General features: G+C 53.3%; 47 non-coding genes across 47 annotated transcripts; all 47 read right to left on the bottom strand.

Moving 5' to 3' along the window:
* Positions 1-60: 60 nt before the first annotated feature.
* Positions 61-132, bottom strand: Trnae-cuc (transfer RNA glutamic acid (anticodon CUC)). The gene has a single exon. It is a non-coding gene; the product is annotated as a tRNA-Glu (tRNA).
* A 444-nt stretch (positions 133-576) lies between these two features.
* Trnal-uag (transfer RNA leucine (anticodon UAG)) lies at positions 577-658 on the bottom strand. The gene has a single exon. It is a non-coding gene; the product is annotated as a tRNA-Leu (tRNA).
* A 439-nt stretch (positions 659-1,097) lies between these two features.
* Trnah-gug (transfer RNA histidin (anticodon GUG)) lies at positions 1,098-1,169 on the bottom strand. The gene has a single exon. It is a non-coding gene; the product is annotated as a tRNA-His (tRNA).
* Positions 1,170-1,543: 374 nt separating this feature from the next.
* Trnae-cuc (transfer RNA glutamic acid (anticodon CUC)) lies at positions 1,544-1,615 on the bottom strand. The gene has a single exon. It is a non-coding gene; the product is annotated as a tRNA-Glu (tRNA).
* A 444-nt stretch (positions 1,616-2,059) lies between these two features.
* Trnal-uag (transfer RNA leucine (anticodon UAG)) lies at positions 2,060-2,141 on the bottom strand. The gene has a single exon. It is a non-coding gene; the product is annotated as a tRNA-Leu (tRNA).
* A 439-nt stretch (positions 2,142-2,580) lies between these two features.
* On the bottom strand, positions 2,581-2,652 carry Trnah-gug (transfer RNA histidin (anticodon GUG)). Its single transcript has one exon. It is a non-coding gene; the product is annotated as a tRNA-His (tRNA).
* Positions 2,653-3,026: 374 nt separating this feature from the next.
* On the bottom strand, positions 3,027-3,098 carry Trnae-cuc (transfer RNA glutamic acid (anticodon CUC)). The gene has a single exon. It is a non-coding gene; the product is annotated as a tRNA-Glu (tRNA).
* Positions 3,099-3,542: 444 nt separating this feature from the next.
* Positions 3,543-3,624, bottom strand: Trnal-uag (transfer RNA leucine (anticodon UAG)). The gene has a single exon. It is a non-coding gene; the product is annotated as a tRNA-Leu (tRNA).
* Positions 3,625-4,063: 439 nt separating this feature from the next.
* Trnah-gug (transfer RNA histidin (anticodon GUG)) lies at positions 4,064-4,135 on the bottom strand. Its single transcript has one exon. It is a non-coding gene; the product is annotated as a tRNA-His (tRNA).
* Positions 4,136-4,509: 374 nt separating this feature from the next.
* On the bottom strand, positions 4,510-4,581 carry Trnae-cuc (transfer RNA glutamic acid (anticodon CUC)). The gene has a single exon. It is a non-coding gene; the product is annotated as a tRNA-Glu (tRNA).
* Positions 4,582-5,025: 444 nt separating this feature from the next.
* Trnal-uag (transfer RNA leucine (anticodon UAG)) lies at positions 5,026-5,107 on the bottom strand. Its single transcript has one exon. It is a non-coding gene; the product is annotated as a tRNA-Leu (tRNA).
* Positions 5,108-5,546: 439 nt separating this feature from the next.
* Trnah-gug (transfer RNA histidin (anticodon GUG)) lies at positions 5,547-5,618 on the bottom strand. Its single transcript has one exon. It is a non-coding gene; the product is annotated as a tRNA-His (tRNA).
* A 374-nt stretch (positions 5,619-5,992) lies between these two features.
* On the bottom strand, positions 5,993-6,064 carry Trnae-cuc (transfer RNA glutamic acid (anticodon CUC)). Its single transcript has one exon. It is a non-coding gene; the product is annotated as a tRNA-Glu (tRNA).
* Positions 6,065-6,508: 444 nt separating this feature from the next.
* Positions 6,509-6,590, bottom strand: Trnal-uag (transfer RNA leucine (anticodon UAG)). Its single transcript has one exon. It is a non-coding gene; the product is annotated as a tRNA-Leu (tRNA).
* Positions 6,591-7,029: 439 nt separating this feature from the next.
* Trnah-gug (transfer RNA histidin (anticodon GUG)) lies at positions 7,030-7,101 on the bottom strand. Its single transcript has one exon. It is a non-coding gene; the product is annotated as a tRNA-His (tRNA).
* A 374-nt stretch (positions 7,102-7,475) lies between these two features.
* Positions 7,476-7,547, bottom strand: Trnae-cuc (transfer RNA glutamic acid (anticodon CUC)). The gene has a single exon. It is a non-coding gene; the product is annotated as a tRNA-Glu (tRNA).
* A 444-nt stretch (positions 7,548-7,991) lies between these two features.
* On the bottom strand, positions 7,992-8,073 carry Trnal-uag (transfer RNA leucine (anticodon UAG)). Its single transcript has one exon. It is a non-coding gene; the product is annotated as a tRNA-Leu (tRNA).
* Positions 8,074-8,512: 439 nt separating this feature from the next.
* Trnah-gug (transfer RNA histidin (anticodon GUG)) lies at positions 8,513-8,584 on the bottom strand. The gene has a single exon. It is a non-coding gene; the product is annotated as a tRNA-His (tRNA).
* Positions 8,585-8,958: 374 nt separating this feature from the next.
* Trnae-cuc (transfer RNA glutamic acid (anticodon CUC)) lies at positions 8,959-9,030 on the bottom strand. The gene has a single exon. It is a non-coding gene; the product is annotated as a tRNA-Glu (tRNA).
* A 444-nt stretch (positions 9,031-9,474) lies between these two features.
* Trnal-uag (transfer RNA leucine (anticodon UAG)) lies at positions 9,475-9,556 on the bottom strand. The gene has a single exon. It is a non-coding gene; the product is annotated as a tRNA-Leu (tRNA).
* A 439-nt stretch (positions 9,557-9,995) lies between these two features.
* On the bottom strand, positions 9,996-10,067 carry Trnah-gug (transfer RNA histidin (anticodon GUG)). The gene has a single exon. It is a non-coding gene; the product is annotated as a tRNA-His (tRNA).
* A 374-nt stretch (positions 10,068-10,441) lies between these two features.
* On the bottom strand, positions 10,442-10,513 carry Trnae-cuc (transfer RNA glutamic acid (anticodon CUC)). The gene has a single exon. It is a non-coding gene; the product is annotated as a tRNA-Glu (tRNA).
* A 444-nt stretch (positions 10,514-10,957) lies between these two features.
* On the bottom strand, positions 10,958-11,039 carry Trnal-uag (transfer RNA leucine (anticodon UAG)). The gene has a single exon. It is a non-coding gene; the product is annotated as a tRNA-Leu (tRNA).
* Positions 11,040-11,478: 439 nt separating this feature from the next.
* Trnah-gug (transfer RNA histidin (anticodon GUG)) lies at positions 11,479-11,550 on the bottom strand. The gene has a single exon. It is a non-coding gene; the product is annotated as a tRNA-His (tRNA).
* A 374-nt stretch (positions 11,551-11,924) lies between these two features.
* Trnae-cuc (transfer RNA glutamic acid (anticodon CUC)) lies at positions 11,925-11,996 on the bottom strand. The gene has a single exon. It is a non-coding gene; the product is annotated as a tRNA-Glu (tRNA).
* Positions 11,997-12,440: 444 nt separating this feature from the next.
* On the bottom strand, positions 12,441-12,522 carry Trnal-uag (transfer RNA leucine (anticodon UAG)). Its single transcript has one exon. It is a non-coding gene; the product is annotated as a tRNA-Leu (tRNA).
* Positions 12,523-12,961: 439 nt separating this feature from the next.
* Positions 12,962-13,033, bottom strand: Trnah-gug (transfer RNA histidin (anticodon GUG)). Its single transcript has one exon. It is a non-coding gene; the product is annotated as a tRNA-His (tRNA).
* Positions 13,034-13,407: 374 nt separating this feature from the next.
* On the bottom strand, positions 13,408-13,479 carry Trnae-cuc (transfer RNA glutamic acid (anticodon CUC)). Its single transcript has one exon. It is a non-coding gene; the product is annotated as a tRNA-Glu (tRNA).
* Positions 13,480-13,923: 444 nt separating this feature from the next.
* Positions 13,924-14,005, bottom strand: Trnal-uag (transfer RNA leucine (anticodon UAG)). Its single transcript has one exon. It is a non-coding gene; the product is annotated as a tRNA-Leu (tRNA).
* A 439-nt stretch (positions 14,006-14,444) lies between these two features.
* Positions 14,445-14,516, bottom strand: Trnah-gug (transfer RNA histidin (anticodon GUG)). The gene has a single exon. It is a non-coding gene; the product is annotated as a tRNA-His (tRNA).
* Positions 14,517-14,890: 374 nt separating this feature from the next.
* On the bottom strand, positions 14,891-14,962 carry Trnae-cuc (transfer RNA glutamic acid (anticodon CUC)). The gene has a single exon. It is a non-coding gene; the product is annotated as a tRNA-Glu (tRNA).
* A 444-nt stretch (positions 14,963-15,406) lies between these two features.
* Trnal-uag (transfer RNA leucine (anticodon UAG)) lies at positions 15,407-15,488 on the bottom strand. Its single transcript has one exon. It is a non-coding gene; the product is annotated as a tRNA-Leu (tRNA).
* Positions 15,489-15,927: 439 nt separating this feature from the next.
* On the bottom strand, positions 15,928-15,999 carry Trnah-gug (transfer RNA histidin (anticodon GUG)). The gene has a single exon. It is a non-coding gene; the product is annotated as a tRNA-His (tRNA).
* A 374-nt stretch (positions 16,000-16,373) lies between these two features.
* On the bottom strand, positions 16,374-16,445 carry Trnae-cuc (transfer RNA glutamic acid (anticodon CUC)). Its single transcript has one exon. It is a non-coding gene; the product is annotated as a tRNA-Glu (tRNA).
* A 444-nt stretch (positions 16,446-16,889) lies between these two features.
* Positions 16,890-16,971, bottom strand: Trnal-uag (transfer RNA leucine (anticodon UAG)). Its single transcript has one exon. It is a non-coding gene; the product is annotated as a tRNA-Leu (tRNA).
* Positions 16,972-17,410: 439 nt separating this feature from the next.
* Trnah-gug (transfer RNA histidin (anticodon GUG)) lies at positions 17,411-17,482 on the bottom strand. Its single transcript has one exon. It is a non-coding gene; the product is annotated as a tRNA-His (tRNA).
* An 897-nt stretch (positions 17,483-18,379) lies between these two features.
* On the bottom strand, positions 18,380-18,462 carry Trnal-uag (transfer RNA leucine (anticodon UAG)). Its single transcript has one exon. It is a non-coding gene; the product is annotated as a tRNA-Leu (tRNA).
* Positions 18,463-18,904: 442 nt separating this feature from the next.
* Positions 18,905-18,976, bottom strand: Trnah-gug (transfer RNA histidin (anticodon GUG)). The gene has a single exon. It is a non-coding gene; the product is annotated as a tRNA-His (tRNA).
* Positions 18,977-19,351: 375 nt separating this feature from the next.
* On the bottom strand, positions 19,352-19,425 carry Trnae-cuc (transfer RNA glutamic acid (anticodon CUC)). Its single transcript has one exon. It is a non-coding gene; the product is annotated as a tRNA-Glu (tRNA).
* Positions 19,426-19,873: 448 nt separating this feature from the next.
* Positions 19,874-19,955, bottom strand: Trnal-uag (transfer RNA leucine (anticodon UAG)). Its single transcript has one exon. It is a non-coding gene; the product is annotated as a tRNA-Leu (tRNA).
* A 446-nt stretch (positions 19,956-20,401) lies between these two features.
* Positions 20,402-20,473, bottom strand: Trnah-gug (transfer RNA histidin (anticodon GUG)). Its single transcript has one exon. It is a non-coding gene; the product is annotated as a tRNA-His (tRNA).
* A 378-nt stretch (positions 20,474-20,851) lies between these two features.
* Trnae-cuc (transfer RNA glutamic acid (anticodon CUC)) lies at positions 20,852-20,931 on the bottom strand. Its single transcript has one exon. It is a non-coding gene; the product is annotated as a tRNA-Glu (tRNA).
* Positions 20,932-21,377: 446 nt separating this feature from the next.
* On the bottom strand, positions 21,378-21,460 carry Trnal-uag (transfer RNA leucine (anticodon UAG)). The gene has a single exon. It is a non-coding gene; the product is annotated as a tRNA-Leu (tRNA).
* Positions 21,461-21,900: 440 nt separating this feature from the next.
* Trnah-gug (transfer RNA histidin (anticodon GUG)) lies at positions 21,901-21,973 on the bottom strand. Its single transcript has one exon. It is a non-coding gene; the product is annotated as a tRNA-His (tRNA).
* Positions 21,974-22,349: 376 nt separating this feature from the next.
* Positions 22,350-22,421, bottom strand: Trnae-cuc (transfer RNA glutamic acid (anticodon CUC)). The gene has a single exon. It is a non-coding gene; the product is annotated as a tRNA-Glu (tRNA).
* A 447-nt stretch (positions 22,422-22,868) lies between these two features.
* Positions 22,869-22,949, bottom strand: Trnal-uag (transfer RNA leucine (anticodon UAG)). The gene has a single exon. It is a non-coding gene; the product is annotated as a tRNA-Leu (tRNA).
* Positions 22,950-23,392: 443 nt separating this feature from the next.
* On the bottom strand, positions 23,393-23,464 carry Trnah-gug (transfer RNA histidin (anticodon GUG)). Its single transcript has one exon. It is a non-coding gene; the product is annotated as a tRNA-His (tRNA).
* Positions 23,465-23,652: the final 188 nt, after the last annotated feature.

Below are 23,652 nucleotides of genomic sequence, written 5' to 3'. Positions count from 1 at the left end.
GTAGCGTCAGTCGAGCAAAGTCGAGACAAGTCGCATAAGAGGAGCAACAAAAACGCGCATTTCCGGTACCGGGAATCGAACCCGGGCCTCCTGGGTGAGAGCCAGGTATCCTAGCCACTAGACTACACCGGATTACAACGCCAGTGCTCCTCCAGCGAACGCAGCAACCACCCACGATTAACTGACGACAACTGTAAAAAATCCACTCTCGCACGCTATAGAACGGCATGCTCTGGACGCATATCGTGGAGACGAACGCCAGCAGTGATGAGAGCAAAAGGCGCCTACAAATCCTGCCGTTGCACCACGTACTGTTCTACGACAATTCACGAAGCAGACGCTCACGCCTTGTTGTGCTGTTTCCTTTGCGGGCAATGAGTGCATGTGACTTCGATGCAGGAAACATTACACGTTTGGCAGCAGTGGGATTCGAACCCACGCCTCCGAAGAGACTTGTGCCTGAAACCAGCGCCTGAGACCGCTCGGCCACGCTACCTACGCAACACGCGCGTCACATGAGCTGCGTCCTACTCCACGAGAACACACAGCAACGGCACAAAAATGAGACGCCAAAATTGGCAATGGTGGGATTCGAACCCACGCCTCCGAAGAGACTGGTGCCTAAAACCAGCGCCTTAGACCGCTCGGCCACGTTACCCTTGCAAGAGCGGCGGCAAAACGTTCCCTTTGTACTACAAAGATCACTTCGAAATGGAAGTATCTTGGCAATCGCCGTGCCATGTATTTTCACTGCTCTCCCACTGGAAGCGTCTCTTTAGGCCACCCACAACAAGAAAATGCCGTGCCCGCCATATGGTAGCGACGCCACTTGTCTGTAGCTGTCGTAGTTAAGGAGACAGCATCAAGAGACGTTTTCGTGCCGTGACCAGGTTTCGAACCTGGGCTTTCCGTAACCACTAAAGTATCGTAGCTGTACCTGTCAGGCGGAGCTAGAATGCTCCATGTAACAAACATATGTGAGCTCAAGTACAAACTGCGGCCTGCGGAACACGAGTGAAAAACCAAGAAAGCACTGTGATTTCGAGTACTCGTGCACTATCGTCAATGCAACGGCAGCAAGGAAAAACTTTCAAAATTGCCGTGACCAGGATTCGAACCTGGGTTATTGCGGCCACAACGCAATGTCCTAACCACTAGACGATCACGGCCACGGAGGCGCCCCCGAAAGCAGCTGGCTGGAATGCAAGTGTCGATACACAGCAAAGCCTAGGCCAAGGTGTACGCCACAGCAGTGGCAGACACGGTCTCCATCACATGCATACGAGCAGATGAACGTGCCTGCGCTGTCGGGACACTAACTACAGTGGTTAGCTGCATTCACCTCCGTGGCAATGTCTTGCAGTCCTCCAAGCCTCTTGACTACAGACATGTGACTCGATAACAAGTGGACAGACGCAGCATCTCTCTCGCCGTCGGGTGTTGCCTCGAATCATACTTAACGTGGCTTTCTGCACGCGTCAGCGTAGCGTCAGTCGAGCAAAGTCGAGACAAGTCGCATAAGAGGAGCAACAAAAACGCGCATTTCCGGTACCGGGAATCGAACCCGGGCCTCCTGGGTGAGAGCCAGGTATCCTAGCCACTAGACTACACCGGATTACAACGCCAGTGCTCCTCCAGCGAACGCAGCAACCACCCACGATTAACTGACGACAACTGTAAAAAATCCACTCTCGCACGCTATAGAACGGCATGCTCTGGACGCATATCGTGGAGACGAACGCCAGCAGTGATGAGAGCAAAAGGCGCCTACAAATCCTGCCGTTGCACCACGTACTGTTCTACGACAATTCACGAAGCAGACGCTCACGCCTTGTTGTGCTGTTTCCTTTGCGGGCAATGAGTGCATGTGACTTCGATGCAGGAAACATTACACGTTTGGCAGCAGTGGGATTCGAACCCACGCCTCCGAAGAGACTTGTGCCTGAAACCAGCGCCTGAGACCGCTCGGCCACGCTACCTACGCAACACGCGCGTCACATGAGCTGCGTCCTACTCCACGAGAACACACAGCAACGGCACAAAAATGAGACGCCAAAATTGGCAACTGTGGGATTCGAACCCACGCCTCCGAAGAGACTGGTGCCTAAAACCAGCGCCTTAGACCGCTCGGCCACGTTACCCTTGCAAGAGCGGCGGCAAAACGTTCCCTTTGTACTACAAAGATCACTTCGAAATGGAAGTATCTTGGCAATCGCCGTGCCATGTATTTTCACTGCTCTCCCACTGGAAGCGTCTCTTTAGGCCACCCACAACAAGAAAATGCCGTGCCCGCCATATGGTAGCGACGCCACTTGTCTGTAGCTGTCGTAGTTAAGGAGACAGCATCAAGAGACGTTTTCGTGCCGTGACCAGGTTTCGAACCTGGGCTTTCCGTAACCACTAAAGTATCGTAGCTGTACCTGTCAGGCGGAGCTAGAATGCTCCATGTAACAAACATATGTGAGCTCAAGTACAAACTGCGGCCTGCGGAACACGAGTGAAAAACCAAGAAAGCACTGTGATTTCGAGTACTCGTGCACTATCGTCAATGCAACGGCAGCAAGGAAAAACTTTCAAAATTGCCGTGACCAGGATTCGAACCTGGGTTATTGCGGCCACAACGCAATGTCCTAACCACTAGACGATCACGGCCACGGAGGCGCCCCCGAAAGCAGCTGGCTGGAATGCAAGTGTCGATACACAGCAAAGCCTAGGCCAAGGTGTACGCCACAGCAGTGGCAGACACGGTCTCCATCACATGCATACGAGCAGATGAACGTGCCTGCGCTGTCGGGACACTAACTACAGTGGTTAGCTGCATTCACCTCCGTGGCAATGTCTTGCAGTCCTCCAAGCCTCTTGACTACAGACATGTGACTCGATAACAAGTGGACAGACGCAGCATCTCTCTCGCCGTCGGGTGTTGCCTCGAATCATACTTAACGTGGCTTTCTGCACGCGTCAGCGTAGCGTCAGTCGAGCAAAGTCGAGACAAGTCGCATAAGAGGAGCAACAAAAACGCGCATTTCCGGTACCGGGAATCGAACCCGGGCCTCCTGGGTGAGAGCCAGGTATCCTAGCCACTAGACTACACCGGATTACAACGCCAGTGCTCCTCCAGCGAACGCAGCAACCACCCACGATTAACTGACGACAACTGTAAAAAATCCACTCTCGCACGCTATAGAACGGCATGCTCTGGACGCATATCGTGGAGACGAACGCCAGCAGTGATGAGAGCAAAAGGCGCCTACAAATCCTGCCGTTGCACCACGTACTGTTCTACGACAATTCACGAAGCAGACGCTCACGCCTTGTTGTGCTGTTTCCTTTGCGGGCAATGAGTGCATGTGACTTCGATGCAGGAAACATTACACGTTTGGCAGCAGTGGGATTCGAACCCACGCCTCCGAAGAGACTTGTGCCTGAAACCAGCGCCTGAGACCGCTCGGCCACGCTACCTACGCAACACGCGCGTCACATGAGCTGCGTCCTACTCCACGAGAACACACAGCAACGGCACAAAAATGAGACGCCAAAATTGGCAACTGTGGGATTCGAACCCACGCCTCCGAAGAGACTGGTGCCTAAAACCAGCGCCTTAGACCGCTCGGCCACGTTACCCTTGCAAGAGCGGCGGCAAAACGTTCCCTTTGTACTACAAAGATCACTTCGAAATGGAAGTATCTTGGCAATCGCCGTGCCATGTATTTTCACTGCTCTCCCACTGGAAGCGTCTCTTTAGGCCACCCACAACAAGAAAATGCCGTGCCCGCCATATGGTAGCGACGCCACTTGTCTGTAGCTGTCGTAGTTAAGGAGACAGCATCAAGAGACGTTTTCGTGCCGTGACCAGGTTTCGAACCTGGGCTTTCCGTAACCACTAAAGTATCGTAGCTGTACCTGTCAGGCGGAGCTAGAATGCTCCATGTAACAAACATATGTGAGCTCAAGTACAAACTGCGGCCTGCGGAACACGAGTGAAAAACCAAGAAAGCACTGTGATTTCGAGTACTCGTGCACTATCGTCAATGCAACGGCAGCAAGGAAAAACTTTCAAAATTGCCGTGACCAGGATTCGAACCTGGGTTATTGCGGCCACAACGCAATGTCCTAACCACTAGACGATCACGGCCACGGAGGCGCCCCCGAAAGCAGCTGGCTGGAATGCAAGTGTCGATACACAGCAAAGCCTAGGCCAAGGTGTACGCCACAGCAGTGGCAGACACGGTCTCCATCACATGCATACGAGCAGATGAACGTGCCTGCGCTGTCGGGACACTAACTACAGTGGTTAGCTGCATTCACCTCCGTGGCAATGTCTTGCAGTCCTCCAAGCCTCTTGACTACAGACATGTGACTCGATAACAAGTGGACAGACGCAGCATCTCTCTCGCCGTCGGGTGTTGCCTCGAATCATACTTAACGTGGCTTTCTGCACGCGTCAGCGTAGCGTCAGTCGAGCAAAGTCGAGACAAGTCGCATAAGAGGAGCAACAAAAACGCGCATTTCCGGTACCGGGAATCGAACCCGGGCCTCCTGGGTGAGAGCCAGGTATCCTAGCCACTAGACTACACCGGATTACAACGCCAGTGCTCCTCCAGCGAACGCAGCAACCACCCACGATTAACTGACGACAACTGTAAAAAATCCACTCTCGCACGCTATAGAACGGCATGCTCTGGACGCATATCGTGGAGACGAACGCCAGCAGTGATGAGAGCAAAAGGCGCCTACAAATCCTGCCGTTGCACCACGTACTGTTCTACGACAATTCACGAAGCAGACGCTCACGCCTTGTTGTGCTGTTTCCTTTGCGGGCAATGAGTGCATGTGACTTCGATGCAGGAAACATTACACGTTTGGCAGCAGTGGGATTCGAACCCACGCCTCCGAAGAGACTTGTGCCTGAAACCAGCGCCTGAGACCGCTCGGCCACGCTACCTACGCAACACGCGCGTCACATGAGCTGCGTCCTACTCCACGAGAACACACAGCAACGGCACAAAAATGAGACGCCAAAATTGGCAATGGTGGGATTCGAACCCACGCCTCCGAAGAGACTGGTGCCTAAAACCAGCGCCTTAGACCGCTCGGCCACGTTACCCTTGCAAGAGCGGCGGCAAAACGTTCCCTTTGTACTACAAAGATCACTTCGAAATGGAAGTATCTTGGCAATCGCCGTGCCATGTATTTTCACTGCTCTCCCACTGGAAGCGTCTCTTTAGGCCACCCACAACAAGAAAATGCCGTGCCCGCCATATGGTAGCGACGCCACTTGTCTGTAGCTGTCGTAGTTAAGGAGACAGCATCAAGAGACGTTTTCGTGCCGTGACCAGGTTTCGAACCTGGGCTTTCCGTAACCACTAAAGTATCGTAGCTGTACCTGTCAGGCGGAGCTAGAATGCTCCATGTAACAAACATATGTGAGCTCAAGTACAAACTGCGGCCTGCGGAACACGAGTGAAAAACCAAGAAAGCACTGTGATTTCGAGTACTCCTGCACTATCGTCAATGCAATGGCAGCAAGGAAAAACTTTCAAAATTGCCGTGACCAGGATTCGAACCTGGGTTATTGCGGCCACAACGCAATGTCCTAACCACTAGACGATCACGGCCACGGAGGCGCCCCCGAAAGCAGCTGGCTGGAATGCAAGTGTCGATACACAGCAAAGCCTAGGCCAAGGTGTACGCCACAGCAGTGGCAGACACGGTCTCCATCACATGCATACGAGCAGATGAACGTGCCTGCGCTGTCGGGACACTAACTACAGTGGTTAGCTGCATTCACCTCCGTGGCAATGTCTTGCAGTCCTCCAAGCCTCTTGACTACAGACATGTGACTCGATAACAAGTGGACAGACGCAGCATCTCTCTCGCCGTCGGGTGTTGCCTCGAATCATACTTAACGTGGCTTTCTGCACGCGTCAGCGTAGCGTCAGTCGAGCAAAGTCGAGACAAGTCGCATAAGAGGAGCAACAAAAACGCGCATTTCCGGTACCGGGAATCGAACCCGGGCCTCCTGGGTGAGAGCCAGGTATCCTAGCCACTAGACTACACCGGATTACAACGCCAGTGCTCCTCCAGCGAACGCAGCAACCACCCACGATTAACTGACGACAACTGTAAAAAATCCACTCTCGCACGCTATAGAACGGCATGCTCTGGACGCATATCGTGGAGACGAACGCCAGCAGTGATGAGAGCAAAAGGCGCCTACAAATCCTGCCGTTGCACCACGTACTGTTCTACGACAATTCACGAAGCAGACGCTCACGCCTTGTTGTGCTGTTTCCTTTGCGGGCAATGAGTGCATGTGACTTCGATGCAGGAAACATTACACGTTTGGCAGCAGTGGGATTCGAACCCACGCCTCCGAAGAGACTTGTGCCTGAAACCAGCGCCTGAGACCGCTCGGCCACGCTACCTACGCAACACGCGCGTCACATGAGCTGCGTCCTACTCCACGAGAACACACAGCAACGGCACAAAAATGAGACGCCAAAATTGGCAATGGTGGGATTCGAACCCACGCCTCCGAAGAGACTGGTGCCTAAAACCAGCGCCTTAGACCGCTCGGCCACGTTACCCTTGCAAGAGCGGCGGCAAAACGTTCCCTTTGTACTACAAAGATCACTTCGAAATGGAAGTATCTTGGCAATCGCCGTGCCATGTATTTTCACTGCTCTCCCACTGGAAGCGTCTCTTTAGGCCACCCACAACAAGAAAATGCCGTGCCCGCCATATGGTAGCGACGCCACTTGTCTGTAGCTGTCGTAGTTAAGGAGACAGCATCAAGAGACGTTTTCGTGCCGTGACCAGGTTTCGAACCTGGGCTTTCCGTAACCACTAAAGTATCGTAGCTGTACCTGTCAGGCGGAGCTAGAATGCTCCATGTAACAAACATATGTGAGCTCAAGTACAAACTGCGGCCTGCGGAACACGAGTGAAAAACCAAGAAAGCACTGTGATTTCGAGTACTCGTGCACTATCGTCAATGCAACGGCAGCAAGGAAAAACTTTCAAAATTGCCGTGACCAGGATTCGAACCTGGGTTATTGCGGCCACAACGCAATGTCCTAACCACTAGACGATCACGGCCACGGAGGCGCCCCCGAAAGCAGCTGGCTGGAATGCAAGTGTCGATACACAGCAAAGCCTAGGCCAAGGTGTACGCCACAGCAGTGGCAGACACGGTCTCCATCACATGCATACGAGCAGATGAACGTGCCTGCGCTGTCGGGACACTAACTACAGTGGTTAGCTGCATTCACCTCCGTGGCAATGTCTTGCAGTCCTCCAAGCCTCTTGACTACAGACATGTGACTCGATAACAAGTGGACAGACGCAGCATCTCTCTCGCCGTCGGGTGTTGCCTCGAATCATACTTAACGTGGCTTTCTGCACGCGTCAGCGTAGCGTCAGTCGAGCAAAGTCGAGACAAGTCGCATAAGAGGAGCAACAAAAACGCGCATTTCCGGTACCGGGAATCGAACCCGGGCCTCCTGGGTGAGAGCCAGGTATCCTAGCCACTAGACTACACCGGATTACAACACCAGTGCTCCTCCAGCGAACGCAGCAACCACCCACGATTAACTGACGACAACTGTAAAAAATCCACTCTCGCACGCTATAGAACGGCATGCTCTGGACGCATATCGTGGAGACGAACGCCAGCAGTGATGAGAGCAAAAGGCGCCTACAAATCCTGCCGTTGCACCACGTACTGTTCTACGACAATTCACGAAGCAGACGCTCACGCCTTGTTGTGCTGTTTCCTTTGCGGGCAATGAGTGCATGTGACTTCGATGCAGGAAACATTACACGTTTGGCAGCAGTGGGATTCGAACCCACGCCTCCGAAGAGACTTGTGCCTGAAACCAGCGCCTGAGACCGCTCGGCCACGCTACCTACGCAACACGCGCGTCACATGAGCTGCGTCCTACTCCACGAGAACACACAGCAACGGCACAAAAATGAGACGCCAAAATTGGCAATGGTGGGATTCGAACCCACGCCTCCGAAGAGACTGGTGCCTAAAACCAGCGCCTTAGACCGCTCGGCCACGTTACCCTTGCAAGAGCGGCGGCAAAACGTTCCCTTTGTACTACAAAGATCACTTCGAAATGGAAGTATCTTGGCAATCGCCGTGCCATGTATTTTCACTGCTCTCCCACTGGAAGCGTCTCTTTAGGCCACCCACAACAAGAAAATGCCGTGCCCGCCATATGGTAGCGACGCCACTTGTCTGTAGCTGTCGTAGTTAAGGAGACAGCATCAAGAGACGTTTTCGTGCCGTGACCAGGTTTCGAACCTGGGCTTTCCGTAACCACTAAAGTATCGTAGCTGTACCTGTCAGGCGGAGCTAGAATGCTCCATGTAACAAACATATGTGAGCTCAAGTACAAACTGCGGCCTGCGGAACACGAGTGAAAAACCAAGAAAGCACTGTGATTTCGAGTACTCGTGCACTATCGTCAATGCAACGGCAGCAAGGAAAAACTTTCAAAATTGCCGTGACCAGGATTCGAACCTGGGTTATTGCGGCCACAACGCAATGTCCTAACCACTAGACGATCACGGCCACGGAGGCGCCCCCGAAAGCAGCTGGCTGGAATGCAAGTGTCGATACACAGCAAAGCCTAGGCCAAGGTGTACGCCACAGCAGTGGCAGACACGGTCTCCATCACATGCATACGAGCAGATGAACGTGCCTGCGCTGTCGGGACACTAACTACAGTGGTTAGCTGCATTCACCTCCGTGGCAATGTCTTGCAGTCCTCCAAGCCTCTTGACTACAGACATGTGACTCGATAACAAGTGGACAGACGCAGCATCTCTCTCGCCGTCGGGTGTTGCCTCGAATCATACTTAACGTGGCTTTCTGCACGCGTCAGCGTAGCGTCAGTCGAGCAAAGTCGAGACAAGTCGCATAAGAGGAGCAACAAAAACGCGCATTTCCGGTACCGGGAATCGAACCCGGGCCTCCTGGGTGAGAGCCAGGTATCCTAGCCACTAGACTACACCGGATTACAACGCCAGTGCTCCTCCAGCGAACGCAGCAACCACCCACGATTAACTGACGACAACTGTAAAAAATCCACTCTCGCACGCTATAGAACGGCATGCTCTGGACGCATATCGTGGAGACGAACGCCAGCAGTGATGAGAGCAAAAGGCGCCTACAAATCCTGCCGTTGCACCACGTACTGTTCTACGACAATTCACGAAGCAGACGCTCACGCCTTGTTGTGCTGTTTCCTTTGCGGGCAATGAGTGCATGTGACTTCGATGCAGGAAACATTACACGTTTGGCAGCAGTGGGATTCGAACCCACGCCTCCGAAGAGACTTGTGCCTGAAACCAGCGCCTGAGACCGCTCGGCCACGCTACCTACGCAACACGCGCGTCACATGAGCTGCGTCCTACTCCACGAGAACACACAGCAACGGCACAAAAATGAGACGCCAAAATTGGCAATGGTGGGATTCGAACCCACGCCTCCGAAGAGACTGGTGCCTAAAACCAGCGCCTTAGACCGCTCGGCCACGTTACCCTTGCAAGAGCGGCGGCAAAACGTTCCCTTTGTACTACAAAGATCACTTCGAAATGGAAGTATCTTGGCAATCGCCGTGCCATGTATTTTCACTGCTCTCCCACTGGAAGCGTCTCTTTAGGCCACCCACAACAAGAAAATGCCGTGCCCGCCATATGGTAGCGACGCCACTTGTCTGTAGCTGTCGTAGTTAAGGAGACAGCATCAAGAGACGTTTTCGTGCCGTGACCAGGTTTCGAACCTGGGCTTTCCGTAACCACTAAAGTATCGTAGCTGTACCTGTCAGGCGGAGCTAGAATGCTCCATGTAACAAACATATGTGAGCTCAAGTACAAACTGCGGCCTGCGGAACACGAGTGAAAAACCAAGAAAGCACTGTGATTTCGAGTACTCGTGCACTATCGTCAATGCAACGGCAGCAAGGAAAAACTTTCAAAATTGCCGTGACCAGGATTCGAACCTGGGTTATTGCGGCCACAACGCAATGTCCTAACCACTAGACGATCACGGCCACGGAGGCGCCCCCGAAAGCAGCTGGCTGGAATGCAAGTGTCGATACACAGCAAAGCCTAGGCCAAGGTGTACGCCACAGCAGTGGCAGACACGGTCTCCATCACATGCATACGAGCAGATGAACGTGCCTGCGCTGTCGGGACACTAACTACAGTGGTTAGCTGCATTCACCTCCGTGGCAATGTCTTGCAGTCCTCCAAGCCTCTTGACTACAGACATGTGACTCGATAACAAGTGGACAGACGCAGCATCTCTCTCGCCGTCGGGTGTTGCCTCGAATCATACTTAACGTGGCTTTCTGCACGCGTCAGCGTAGCGTCAGTCGAGCAAAGTCGAGACAAGTCGCATAAGAGGAGCAACAAAAACGCGCATTTCCGGTACCGGGAATCGAACCCGGGCCTCCTGGGTGAGAGCCAGGTATCCTAGCCACTAGACTACACCGGATTACAACGCCAGTGCTCCTCCAGCGAACGCAGCAACCACCCACGATTAACTGACGACAACTGTAAAAAATCCACTCTCGCACGCTATAGAACGGCATGCTCTGGACGCATATCGTGGAGACGAACGCCAGCAGTGATGAGAGCAAAAGGCGCCTACAAATCCTGCCGTTGCACCACGTACTGTTCTACGACAATTCACGAAGCAGACGCTCACGCCTTGTTGTGCTGTTTCCTTTGCGGGCAATGAGTGCATGTGACTTCGATGCAGGAAACATTACACGTTTGGCAGCAGTGGGATTCGAACCCACGCCTCCGAAGAGACTTGTGCCTGAAACCAGCGCCTGAGACCGCTCGGCCACGCTACCTACGCAACACGCGCGTCACATGAGCTGCGTCCTACTCCACGAGAACACACAGCAACGGCACAAAAATGAGACGCCAAAATTGGCAACGGTGGGATTCGAACCCACGCCTCCGAAGAGACTGGTGCCTAAAACCAGCGCCTTAGACCGCTCGGCCACGTTACCCTTGCAAGAGCGGCGGCAAAACGTTCCCTTTGTACTACAAAGATCACTTCGAAATGGAAGTATCTTGGCAATCGCCGTGCCATGTATTTTCACTGCTCTCCCACTGGAAGCGTCTCTTTAGGCCACCCACAACAAGAAAATGCCGTGCCCGCCATATGGTAGCGACGCCACTTGTCTGTAGCTGTCGTAGTTAAGGAGACAGCATCAAGAGACGTTTTCGTGCCGTGACCAGGTTTCGAACCTGGGCTTTCCGTAACCACTAAAGTATCGTAGCTGTACCTGTCAGGCGGAGCTAGAATGCTCCATGTAACAAACATATGTGAGCTCAAGTACAAACTGCGGCCTGCGGAACACGAGTGAAAAACCAAGAAAGCACTGTGATTTCGAGTACTCGTGCACTATCGTCAATGCAACGGCAGCAAGGAAAAACTTTCAAAATTGCCGTGACCAGGATTCGAACCTGGGTTATTGCGGCCACAACGCAATGTCCTAACCACTAGACGATCACGGCCACGGAGGCGCCCCCGAAAGCAGCTGGCTGGAATGCAAGTGTCGATACACAGCAAAGCCTAGGCCAAGGTGTACGCCACAGCAGTGGCAGACACGGTCTCCATCACATGCATACGAGCAGATGAACGTGCCTGCGCTGTCGGGACACTAACTACAGTGGTTAGCTGCATTCACCTCCGTGGCAATGTCTTGCAGTCCTCCAAGCCTCTTGACTACAGACATGTGACTCGATAACAAGTGGACAGACGCAGCATCTCTCTCGCCGTCGGGTGTTGCCTCGAATCATACTTAACGTGGCTTTCTGCACGCGTCAGCGTAGCGTCAGTCGAGCAAAGTCGAGACAAGTCGCATAAGAGGAGCAACAAAAACGCGCATTTCCGGTACCGGGAATCGAACCCGGGCCTCCTGGGTGAGAGCCAGGTATCCTAGCCACTAGACTACACCGGATTACAACGCCAGTGCTCCTCCAGCGAACGCAGCAACCACCCACGATTAACTGACGACAACTGTAAAAAATCCACTCTCGCACGCTATAGAACGGCATGCTCTGGACGCATATCGTGGAGACGAACGCCAGCAGTGATGAGAGCAAAAGGCGCCTACAAATCCTGCCGTTGCACCACGTACTGTTCTACGACAATTCACGAAGCAGACGCTCACGCCTTGTTGTGCTGTTTCCTTTGCGGGCAATGAGTGCATGTGACTTCGATGCAGGAAACATTACACGTTTGGCAGCAGTGGGATTCGAACCCACGCCTCCGAAGAGACTTGTGCCTGAAACCAGCGCCTGAGACCGCTCGGCCACGCTACCTACGCAACACGCGCGTCACATGAGCTGCGTCCTACTCCACGAGAACACACAGCAACGGCACAAAAATGAGACGCCAAAATTGGCAACGGTGGGATTCGAACCCACGCCTCCGAAGAGACTGGTGCCTAAAACCAGCGCCTTAGACCGCTCGGCCACGTTACCCTTGCAAGAGCGGCGGCAAAACGTTCCGTTTGTACTACAAAGATCACTTCGAAATGGAAGTATCTTGGCAATCGCCGTGCCATGTATTTTCACTGCTCTCCCACTGGAAGCGTCTCTTTAGGCCACCCACAACAAGAAAATGCCGTGCCCGCCATATGGTAGCGACGCCACTTGTCTGTAGCTGTCGTAGTTAAGGAGACAGCATCAAGAGACGTTTTCGTGCCGTGACCAGGTTTCGAACCTGGGCTTTCCGTAACCACTAAAGTATCGTAGCTGTACCTGTCAGGCGGAGCTAGAATGCTCCATGTAACAAACATATGTGAGCTCAAGTACAAACTGCGGCCTGCGGAACACGAGTGAAAAACCAAGAAAGCACTGTGATTTCGAGTACTCGTGCACTATCGTCAATGCAACGGCAGCAAGGAAAAACTTTCAAAATTGCCGTGACCAGGATTCGAACCTGGGTTATTGCGGCCACAACGCAATGTCCTAACCACTAGACGATCACGGCCACGGAGGCGCCCCCGAAAGCAGCTGGCTGGAATGCAAGTGTCGATACACAGCAAAGCCTAGGCCAAGGTGTACGCCACAGCAGTGGCAGACACGGTCTCCATCACATGCATACGAGCAGATGAACGTGCCTGCGCTGTCGGGACACTAACTACAGTGGTTAGCTGCATTCACCTCCGTGGCAATGTCTTGCAGTCCTCCAAGCCTCTTGACTACAGACATGTGACTCGATAACAAGTGGACAGACGCAGCATCTCTCTCGCCGTCGGGTGTTGCCTCGAATCATACTTAACGTGGCTTTCTGCACGCGTCAGCGTAGCGTCAGTCGAGCAAAGTCGAGACAAGTCGCATAAGAGGAGCAACAAAAACGCGCATTTCCGGTACCGGGAATCGAACCCGGGCCTCCTGGGTGAGAGCCAGGTATCCTAGCCACTAGACTACACCGGATTACAACGCCAGTGCTCCTCCAGCGAACGCAGCAACCACCCACGATTAACTGACGACAACTGTAAAAAATCCACTCTCGCACGCTATAGAACGGCATGCTCTGGACGCATATCGTGGAGACGAACGCCAGCAGTGATGAGAGCAAAAGGCGCCTACAAATCCTGCCGTTGCACCACGTACTGTTCTACGACAATTCACGAAGCAGACGCTCACGCCTTGTTGTGCTGTTTCCTTTGCGGGCAATGAGTGCATGTGACTTCGATGCAGGAAACATTACACGTTTGGCAGCAGTGGGATTCGAACCCACGCCTCCGAAGAGACTTGTGCCTGAAACCAGCGCCTGAGACCGCTCGGCCACGCTACCTACGCAACACGCGCGTCACATGAGCTGCGTCCTACTCCACGAGAACACACAGCAACGGCACAAAAATGAGACGCCAAAATTGGCAACGGTGGGATTCGAACCCACGCCTCCGAAGAGACTGGTGCCTAAAACCAGCGCCTTAGACCGCTCGGCCACGTTACCCTTGCAAGAGCGGCGGCAAAACGTTCCCTTTGTACTACAAAGATCACTTCGAAATGGAAGTATCTTGGCAATCGCCGTGCCATGTATTTTCACTGCTCTCCCACTGGAAGCGTCTCTTTAGGCCACCCACAACAAGAAAATGCCGTGCCCGCCATATGGTAGCGACGCCACTTGTCTGTAGCTGTCGTAGTTAAGGAGACAGCATCAAGAGACGTTTTCGTGCCGTGACCAGGTTTCGAACCTGGGCTTTCCGTAACCACTAAAGTATCGTAGCTGTACCTGTCAGGCGGAGCTAGAATGCTCCATGTAACAAACATATGTGAGCTCAAGTACAAACTGCGGCCTGCGGAACACGAGTGAAAAACCAAGAAAGCACTGTGATTTCGAGTACTCGTGCACTATCGTCAATGCAACGGCAGCAAGGAAAAACTTTCAAAATTGCCGTGACCAGGATTCGAACCTGGGTTATTGCGGCCACAACGCAATGTCCTAACCACTAGACGATCACGGCCACGGAGGCGCCCCCGAAAGCAGCTGGCTGGAATGCAAGTGTCGATACACAGCAAAGCCTAGGCCAAGGTGTACGCCACAGCAGTGGCAGACACGGTCTCCATCACATGCATACGAGCAGATGAACGTGCCTGCGCTGTCGGGACACTAACTACAGTGGTTAGCTGCATTCACCTCCGTGGCAATGTCTTGCAGTCCTCCAAGCCTCTTGACTACAGACATGTGACTCGATAACAAGTGGACAGACGCAGCATCTCTCTCGCCGTCGGGTGTTGCCTCGAATCATACTTAACGTGGCTTTCTGCACGCGTCAGCGTAGCGTCAGTCGAGCAAAGTCGAGACAAGTCGCATAAGAGGAGCAACAAAAACGCGCATTTCCGGTACCGGGAATCGAACCCGGGCCTCCTGGGTGAGAGCCAGGTATCCTAGCCACTAGACTACACCGGATTACAACGCCAGTGCTCCTCCAGCGAACGCAGCAACCACCCACGATTAACTGACGACAACTGTAAAAAATCCACTCTCGCACGCTATAGAACGGCATGCTCTGGACGCATATCGTGGAGACGAACGCCAGCAGTGATGAGAGCAAAAGGCGCCTACAAATCCTGCCGTTGCACCACGTACTGTTCTACGACAATTCACGAAGCAGACGCTCACGCCTTGTTGTGCTGTTTCCTTTGCGGGCAATGAGTGCATGTGACTTCGATGCAGGAAACATTACACGTTTGGCAGCAGTGGGATTCGAACCCACGCCTCCGAAGAGACTTGTGCCTGAAACCAGCGCCTGAGACCGCTCGGCCACGCTACCTACGCAACACGCGCGTCACATGAGCTGCGTCCTACTCCACGAGAACACACAGCAACGGCACAAAAATGAGACGCCAAAATTGGCAACGGTGGGATTCGAACCCACGCCTCCGAAGAGACTGGTGCCTAAAACCAGCGCCTTAGACCGCTCGGCCACGTTACCCTTGCAAGAGCGGCGGCAAAACGTTCCGTTTGTACTACAAAGATCACTTCGAAATGGAAGTATCTTGGCAATCGCCGTGCCATGTATTTTCACTGCTCTCCCACTGGAAGCGTCTCTTTAGGCCACCCACAACAAGAAAATGCCGTGCCCGCCATATGGTAGCGACGCCACTTGTCTGTAGCTGTCGTAGTTAAGGAGACAGCATCAAGAGACGTTTTCGTGCCGTGACCAGGTTTCGAACCTGGGCTTTCCGTAACCACTAAAGTATCGTAGCTGTACCTGTCAGGCGGAGCTAGAATGCTCCATGTAACAAACATATGTGAGCTCAAGTACAAACTGCGGCCTGCGGAACACGAGTGAAAAACCAAGAAAGCACTGTGATTTCGAGTACTCGTGCACTATCGTCAATGCAACGGCAGCAAGGAAAAACTTTCAAAATTGCCGTGACCAGGATTCGAACCTGGGTTATTGCGGCCACAACGCAATGTCCTAACCACTAGACGATCACGGCCACGGAGGCGCCCCCGAAAGCAGCTGGCTGGAATGCAAGTGTCGATACACAGCAAAGCCTAGGCCAAGGTGTACGCCACAGCAGTGGCAGACACGGTCTCCATCACATGCATACGAGCAGATGAACGTGCCTGCGCTGTCGGGACACTAACTACAGTGGTTAGCTGCATTCACCTCCGTGGCAATGTCTTGCAGTCCTCCAAGCCTCTTGACTACAGACATGTGACTCGATAACAAGTGGACAGACGCAGCATCTCTCTCGCCGTCGGGTGTTGCCTCGAATCATACTTAACGTGGCTTTCTGCACGCGTCAGCGTAGCGTCAGTCGAGCAAAGTCGAGACAAGTCGCATAAGAGGAGCAACAAAAACGCGCATTTCCGGTACCGGGAATCGAACCCGGGCCTCCTGGGTGAGAGCCAGGTATCCTAGCCACTAGACTACACCGGATTACAACGCCAGTGCTCCTCCAGCGAACGCAGCAACCACCCACGATTAACTGACGACAACTGTAAAAAATCCACTCTCGCACGCTATAGAACGGCATGCTCTGGACGCATATCGTGGAGACGAACGCCAGCAGTGATGAGAGCAAAAGGCGCCTACAAATCCTGCCGTTGCACCACGTACTGTTCTACGACAATTCACGAAGCAGACGCTCACGCCTTGTTGTGCTGTTTCCTTTGCGGGCAATGAGTGCATGTGACTTCGATGCAGGAAACATTACACGTTTGGCAGCAGTGGGATTCGAACCCACGCCTCCGAAGAGACTTGTGCCTGAAACCAGCGCCTGAGACCGCTCGGCCACGCTACCTACGCAACACGCGCGTCACATGAGCTGCGTCCTACTCCACGAGAACACACAGCAACGGCACAAAAATGAGACGCCAAAATTGGCAACGGTGGGATTCGAACCCACGCCTCCGAAGAGACTGGTGCCTAAAACCAGCGCCTTAGACCGCTCGGCCACGTTACCCTTGCAAGAGCGGCGGCAAAACGTTCCCTTTGTACTACAAAGATCACTTCGAAATGGAAGTATCTTGGCAATCGCCGTGCCATGTATTTTCACTGCTCTCCCACTGGAAGCGTCTCTTTAGGCCACCCACAACAAGAAAATGCCGTGCCCGCCATATGGTAGCGACGCCACTTGTCTGTAGCTGTCGTAGTTAAGGAGACAGCATCAAGAGACGTTTTCGTGCCGTGACCAGGTTTCGAACCTGGGCTTTCCGTAACCACTAAAGTATCGTAGCTGTACCTGTCAGGCGGAGCTAGAATGCTCCATGTAACAAACATATGTGAGCTCAAGTACAAACTGCGGCCTGCGGAACACGAGTGAAAAACCAAGAAAGCACTGTGATTTCGAGTACTCGTGCACTATCGTCAATGCAACGGCAGCAAGGAAAAACTTTCAAAATTGCCGTGACCAGGATTCGAACCTGGGTTATTGCGGCCACAACGCAATGTCCTAACCACTAGACGATCACGGCCACGGAGGCGCCCCCGAAAGCAGCTGGCTGGAATGCAAGTGTCGATACACAGCAAAGCCTAGGCCAAGGTGTACGCCACAGCAGTGGCAGACACGGTCTCCATCACATGCATACGAGCAGATGAACGTGCCTGCGCTGTCGGGACACTAACTACAGTGGTTAGCTGCATTCACCTCCGTGGCAATGTCTTGCAGTCCTCCAAGCCTCTTGACTACAGACATGTGACTCGATAACAAGTGGACAGACGCAGCATCTCTCTCGCCGTCGGGTGTTGCCTCGAATCATACTTAACGTGGCTTTCTGCACGCGTCAGCGTAGCGTCAGTCGAGCAAAGTCGAGACAAGTCGCATAAGAGGAGCAACAAAAAACGCGCATTTCCGGGTACCGGGAATCGACACACCCCGGGCCTCCTGGGTGGAGAGCCAGGTATCCTAGCACTAGACTACACCGGATTACAACGCCAGTGCTCCTCCAGCGAACGCAGCAACCACCCACGATTAACTGACGACAACTGTAAAAAATCCACTCTCGCACGCTATAGAACGGCATGCTCTGGACGCATATCGTGGAGACGAACGCCAGCAGTGATGAGAGCAAAAGGCGCCTACAAATCCTGCCGTTGCACCACGTACTGTTCTACGACAATTCACGAAGCAGACGCTCACGCCTTGTTGTGCTGTTTCCTTTGCGGGCAATGAGTGCATGTGACTTCGATGCAGGAAACATTACACGTTTGGCAGCAGTGGGATTCGAACCCACGCCTCCGAAGAGACTTGTGCCTGAAACCAGCCGCCTGAGACCGCTCGGCCACGCTACCTACGCAACACGCGCGTCACATGAGCTGCGTCCTACTCCACGAGAACACACAGCAACGGCACAAAAATGAGACGCCAAAATTGGCAACGGTGGGGATTCGAACCCACGCCTCCGAAGAGACTGGTGCCTAAAACCAGCGCCTTAGACCGCTCGGCCACGTTACCCTTGCAAGAGCGGCGGCAAAACGTTCAGTTTGTACTACAAAGATCACTTCGAAAATGGAAGTATCTTGGCAATCGCCGTGCCATGTATTTTCACTGCTCTCCCACTGGAAGCGTCTCTTTAGGCCACCCACAACAAGAAAATGCCGTGCCCGCCATATGGTAGCGGACGCCACTTGTCTGTAGCTGTCGTAGTTAAGGAGACAGCATCAAGAGACGTTTTCGTGCCGTGACCAGGTTTCGAACCTGGGCTTTCCGTAACCACTAAAGTATCGTAGCTGTACCTGTCAGGCGGAGCTAGGAATGCTCCATGTAACAAACATATGTGAGCTCAAGTACAAACTGCGGCCTGCGGAACACGAGTGAAAAACCAAGAAAGCACTGTGATTTCGAGTACTCGTGCACTATCGTCAATGCAACGGCAGCAAGGAAAAACTTTCAAAATTGCCGTGACCAGGATTCGAACCTGGGTTATTGCGGCCACAACGCAATGTCCTAACCACTAGACGATCACGGCCACGGAGGCGCCCCCCGAAAGCAGCTGGCTGGAATGCAAGTGTCGATACACAGCAAAGCCTAGGCCAAGGTGTACGCCACAGCAGTGGCAGACACGGTCTCCATCACATGCATACGAGCAGATGAACGTGCCTGCGCTGTCGGGACACTAACTACAGTGGTTAGCTGCATTCACCTCCGTGGCAATGTCTTGCAGTCCTCCAAGCCTCTTGACTACAGACATGTGACTCGATAACAAGTGGACAGACGCAGCATCTCTCTCGCCGTCGGGTGTTGCCTCGAATCATACTTAACGTGGCTTTCTGCACGCGTCAGCGTAGCGTCAGTCGAGCAAAGTCGAGACAAGTCGCATAAGAGGAGCAACAAAAACGCGCATTTCCGGTACCGGGAATCGAACCCGGGGCCTCCTGGTGTGAGAGCCAGGTATCCTAGCCACTAGACTACACCGGATTACCAACGCCAGTGCTCCTCCAGCGAACGCAGGCAACCACCCACGATTAACTGACGACAACTGTAAAAAATCCACTCTCGCACGCTATAGAACGGCATGCTCTGGACGCATATCGTGGAGACGAACGCCAGCAGTGATGAGAGCAAAAGGCGCCTACAAATCCTGCCGTTGCACCACGTACTGTTCTACGACAATTCACGAAGCAGACGCTCACGCCTTGTTGTGCTGTTTCCTTTGCGGGCAATGAGTGGCATGTGACTTCGATGCAGGAAACATTACACGTTTTGGCAGCAGTGGGATTCGAACCCACGCCTCCGAAGAGACTTGTGCCTGAAACCAGCGCCTGAGACCGCTCGGCCACGCTACCTACGCAACACGCGCGTCACATGAGCTGCGTCCTACTCCACGAGAACACACAGCAACGGCACAAAAATGAGACGCCAAAATTGGCAATGGTGGGATTCGAACCCACGCCTCCGAAGAGACTGGTGCCTAAAACCAGCGCCTTAGACCGCTCGGCCACGTTACCCTTGCAAGAGCGGCGGCAAAACGTTCCCCTTTGTACTACAAAGATCACTTCGAAATGGAAGTATCTTGGCAATCGCCGTTGCCATGTATTTTCACTGCTCTCCCACTGGAAGCGTCTCTTTAGGCCACCCACAACAAGAAAATGCCGTGCCCGCCCATATGGTAGCGGACGGCCACTTGTCTGTAGCTGTCCGTAGTTAAGGAGACAGCATCAAGAGACGTTTTCGTGCCGTGACCAGGTTTCGAACCTGGGCTTTCCGTAACCACTAAAGTATCGTAGCTGTACCTGTCAGGCGGAGCTAGAATGCTCCATGTAACAAACATATGTGAGCTCAAGTACAAAACTGCGGCCTGCGGAACACGAGTGAAAAACCAAGAAAGCACTGTGATTTCGAGTACTCGTGCACTATCGTCAATGCAACGGCAGCAAGGAAAAACTTTCAAAATTGCCGTGACCAGGATTCGAACCTGGGTTATTGCGGCCACAACGCAATGTCCTAACCACTAGACGATCACGGCCACGGAGGCGCCCCCGAAAGCAGCTGGCTGGAATGCAAGTGTCGATACACAGCAAAGCCTAGGCCAAGGTGTACGCCACAGCAGTGGCAGACCACGGTTCTCCATCACATGCATACGAGCAGATGAACGTGCCTGCGCTGTCGGGACACTAACTACAGTGGTTAGCTGCATTCACCTCCGTGGCAATGTCTTGCAGTCCTCCAAGCCTCTTGACTACAGACATGTGACTCGATAACAAGTGGACAGACGCAGCATCTCTCTCGCCGTCGGGTGTTGCCTCCGAATCATACTTAACGTGGCTTTCTGCACGCGTCAGCGTAAGCGTCAGTCGAGCAAAGTCGAGACAAGTCGCATAAGAGGAGCAACAAAAACGCGCATTTCCGGTACCGGGAATCGAACCCGGGCCGCCGGGCCTCCTGGGTGAGAGCCAGGTATCCTAGCCACTAGACTACACCGGATTACAACGCCAGTGCTCCTCAGCGAACGCAGCAACCACCCACGATTAACTGACGACAACTGTAAAAAAATCCACTCTCGGCACGCTATAGAACGGCATGCTCTGGACGCATATCGTGGAGACGAACGCCAGCAGTGATGAGAGCAAAAGGCGCCTACAAATCCTGCCGTTGCACCACGTACTGTTCTACGACAATTCACGAAGCAGACGCTCACGCCTTGTTGTGCTGTTTCCTTTGCGGGCAATGAGTGCATGTGACTTCGATGCAGGAAACATTACACGTTTGGCAGCAGTGGGATTCGAACCCACGCCTCCGAAGAGACTTGTGCCTGAAACCAGCGCCTGAGACCGCTCGGCCACGCTACCTACGCAACACGCGCGTCACATGAGCTGCGTCCTACTCCACGAGAACACACAGCAACGGCACAAAAATGAGACGCCAAAAATTGGCAACGGTGGGATTCGAACCCACGCCTCCGAAGAGACTGGTGCCTAAAACCAGCGCCTTTAGACCGCTCGGCCACGTTACCCTTGCAAGAGCGGCGGCAAAACGTTCCCTTTGTACTACAAAGATCACTTCGAAATGGAAGTATCTTGGCAATCGCCGTGCCATGTATTTTCACTGCTCTCCCACTGGAAGCGTCTCTTTAGGCCACCCACAACAAGAAAATGCCGTGCCCGCCATATGGTAGCGACGCCACTTGTCTGTAGCTGTCGTAGTTAAGGAGACAGCATCAAGAGACGTTTTCGTGCCGTGACCAGGTTTCGAACCTGGGCTTTCCGTAACCACTAAAGTATCGTAGCTGTACCTGTCAGGCGGAGCTAGAATGCTCCATGTAACAAACATATGTGAGCTCAAGTACAAACTGCGGCCTGCGGAACACGAGTGAAAAACCAAGAAAGCACTGTGATTTCGAGTACTCGTGCAACTATCGTCAAAGCAACGGCAGCAAGGAAAAACTTTCAAAATTGCCGTGACCAGGATTCGAACCTGGGTTATTTGCGGCCACAACGCAATGTCCTAACCACTAGACGATCACGGCCACGGAGGCGCCCCCCGAAAGCAGCTGGCTGGAATGCAAGTGTCGATACACAGCAAAGCCTAGGCCAAGGTGTACGCCACAGCAGTGGCAGGACACGGTCTCCATCACATGCATACGAGCAGATGAACGTGCCTGCGCTGTCGGGACACTAACTACAGTGGTTAGCTGCATTCACCTCCGTGGCAATGTCTTGCAGTCCTCCAAGCCTCTTGACTACAGACATGTGACTCGATAACAAGTGGACAGACGCAGCATCTCTCTCGCCGTCGGGTGTTGCCTCGAATCATACTTAACGTGGCTTTCTGCACGCGTCAGCGTAGCGTCAGTCGAGCAAAGTCGAGACAAGTCGCATATGAGGAGCAACAAAAACGCGCATTTCCGGTACCGGGAATCGAACCCGGGCCTCCTGGGTGAGAGCCAGGTATCCTAGCCACTAGACTACACCGGATTACAACGCCAGTGCTCCTCCAGCGAACGCAGCAACCACCCACGATTAACTGACGACAACTGTAAAAAAATCCACTCTCGCACGCTATAGAACGGCATGCTCTGGACGCATATCGTGGAGACGAACGCCAGCAGTGATGAGAGCAAAAGGCGCCTACAAATCCTGCCGTTGCACCACGTACTTGTTCTACGACAATTCACGAAGCAGACGCTCACGCCTTGTTGTGCTGTTTCCTTTGCGGGCAATGAGTGCATGTGACTTCGATGCAGGAAACATTACACGTTTTGGCAGCAGTGGGATTCGAACCCACGCCTCCGAAGAGACTTGTGCCTGAAACCAGCGCCTGAGACCGCTCGGCCACGCTACCTACGCAACACGCGCGTCACATGAGCTGCGTCCTACTCCACGAGAACACACAGCAACGGCACAAAAATGAGACGCCAAAATTGGCAACGGTGGGATTCGAACCCACGCCTCCGAAGAGACTGGTGCCTAAAACCAGCGCCTTAGACCGCTCGGCACGTTACCCCTTGCAAGAGCGGCGGCAAAACGTTCCCTTTGTACTACAAAGATCACTTCGAAATGGAAGTATCTTGCAATCGCCGTGCCATGTATTTTCACTGCTCTCCACTGGAAGCGTCTCTTTAGGCCACCCACAACAAGAAAATGCCGTGCCCGCCATATGGTAGCGACGCCACTTGTCTGTAGCTGTCGTAGTTAAGGAGACAGCATCAAGAGACGTTTTCGTGCCGTGACCAGGTTTTCGAACCTGGGCTTTCCGTAACCACTAAAGTATCGTAGCTGTACTGTCAGGCGGAGCTAGGAATGCTCCATGTAACAAAACATATGTGAGCTCAAGTACAAACTGCGGCCTGCGGGAACACGAGTGAAAAACCAAGAAAGCACTGTGATTTCGAGTACTTCGTGCCACTATCGTCAATGCAACGGCAGCAAGGAAAAACTTTCAAAATTGCCGTGACCAGGATTCGAACCTGGGTTATTGCGGCCACAACGCAATGTCCTAACCACTAGACGATCACGGCCACGGAGGCGCCCCCGAAAGCAGCTTGGCTGGAATTGCAAAGTGTCGATACACAGCAAAGCCTAGGCCAAGGTGTACGCCACAGCAGTGGCAGACACGGTCTCCATCACATGCATACGAGCAGATGAACGTGCCTGCGCTGTCGGGACACTAACTACAGTGGTTAGCTGCATTCACCTCCGTGGCAAT

The sequence above is a fragment of the Schistocerca cancellata genome, unplaced genomic scaffold, assembly GCF_023864275.1.
Source record: "Schistocerca cancellata isolate TAMUIC-IGC-003103 unplaced genomic scaffold, iqSchCanc2.1 HiC_scaffold_620, whole genome shotgun sequence".
NCBI classification, from domain to species: domain Eukaryota; kingdom Metazoa; phylum Arthropoda; class Insecta; order Orthoptera; family Acrididae; genus Schistocerca; species Schistocerca cancellata.
This window is presented reverse-complemented; position numbering and strand designations above follow the sequence as displayed.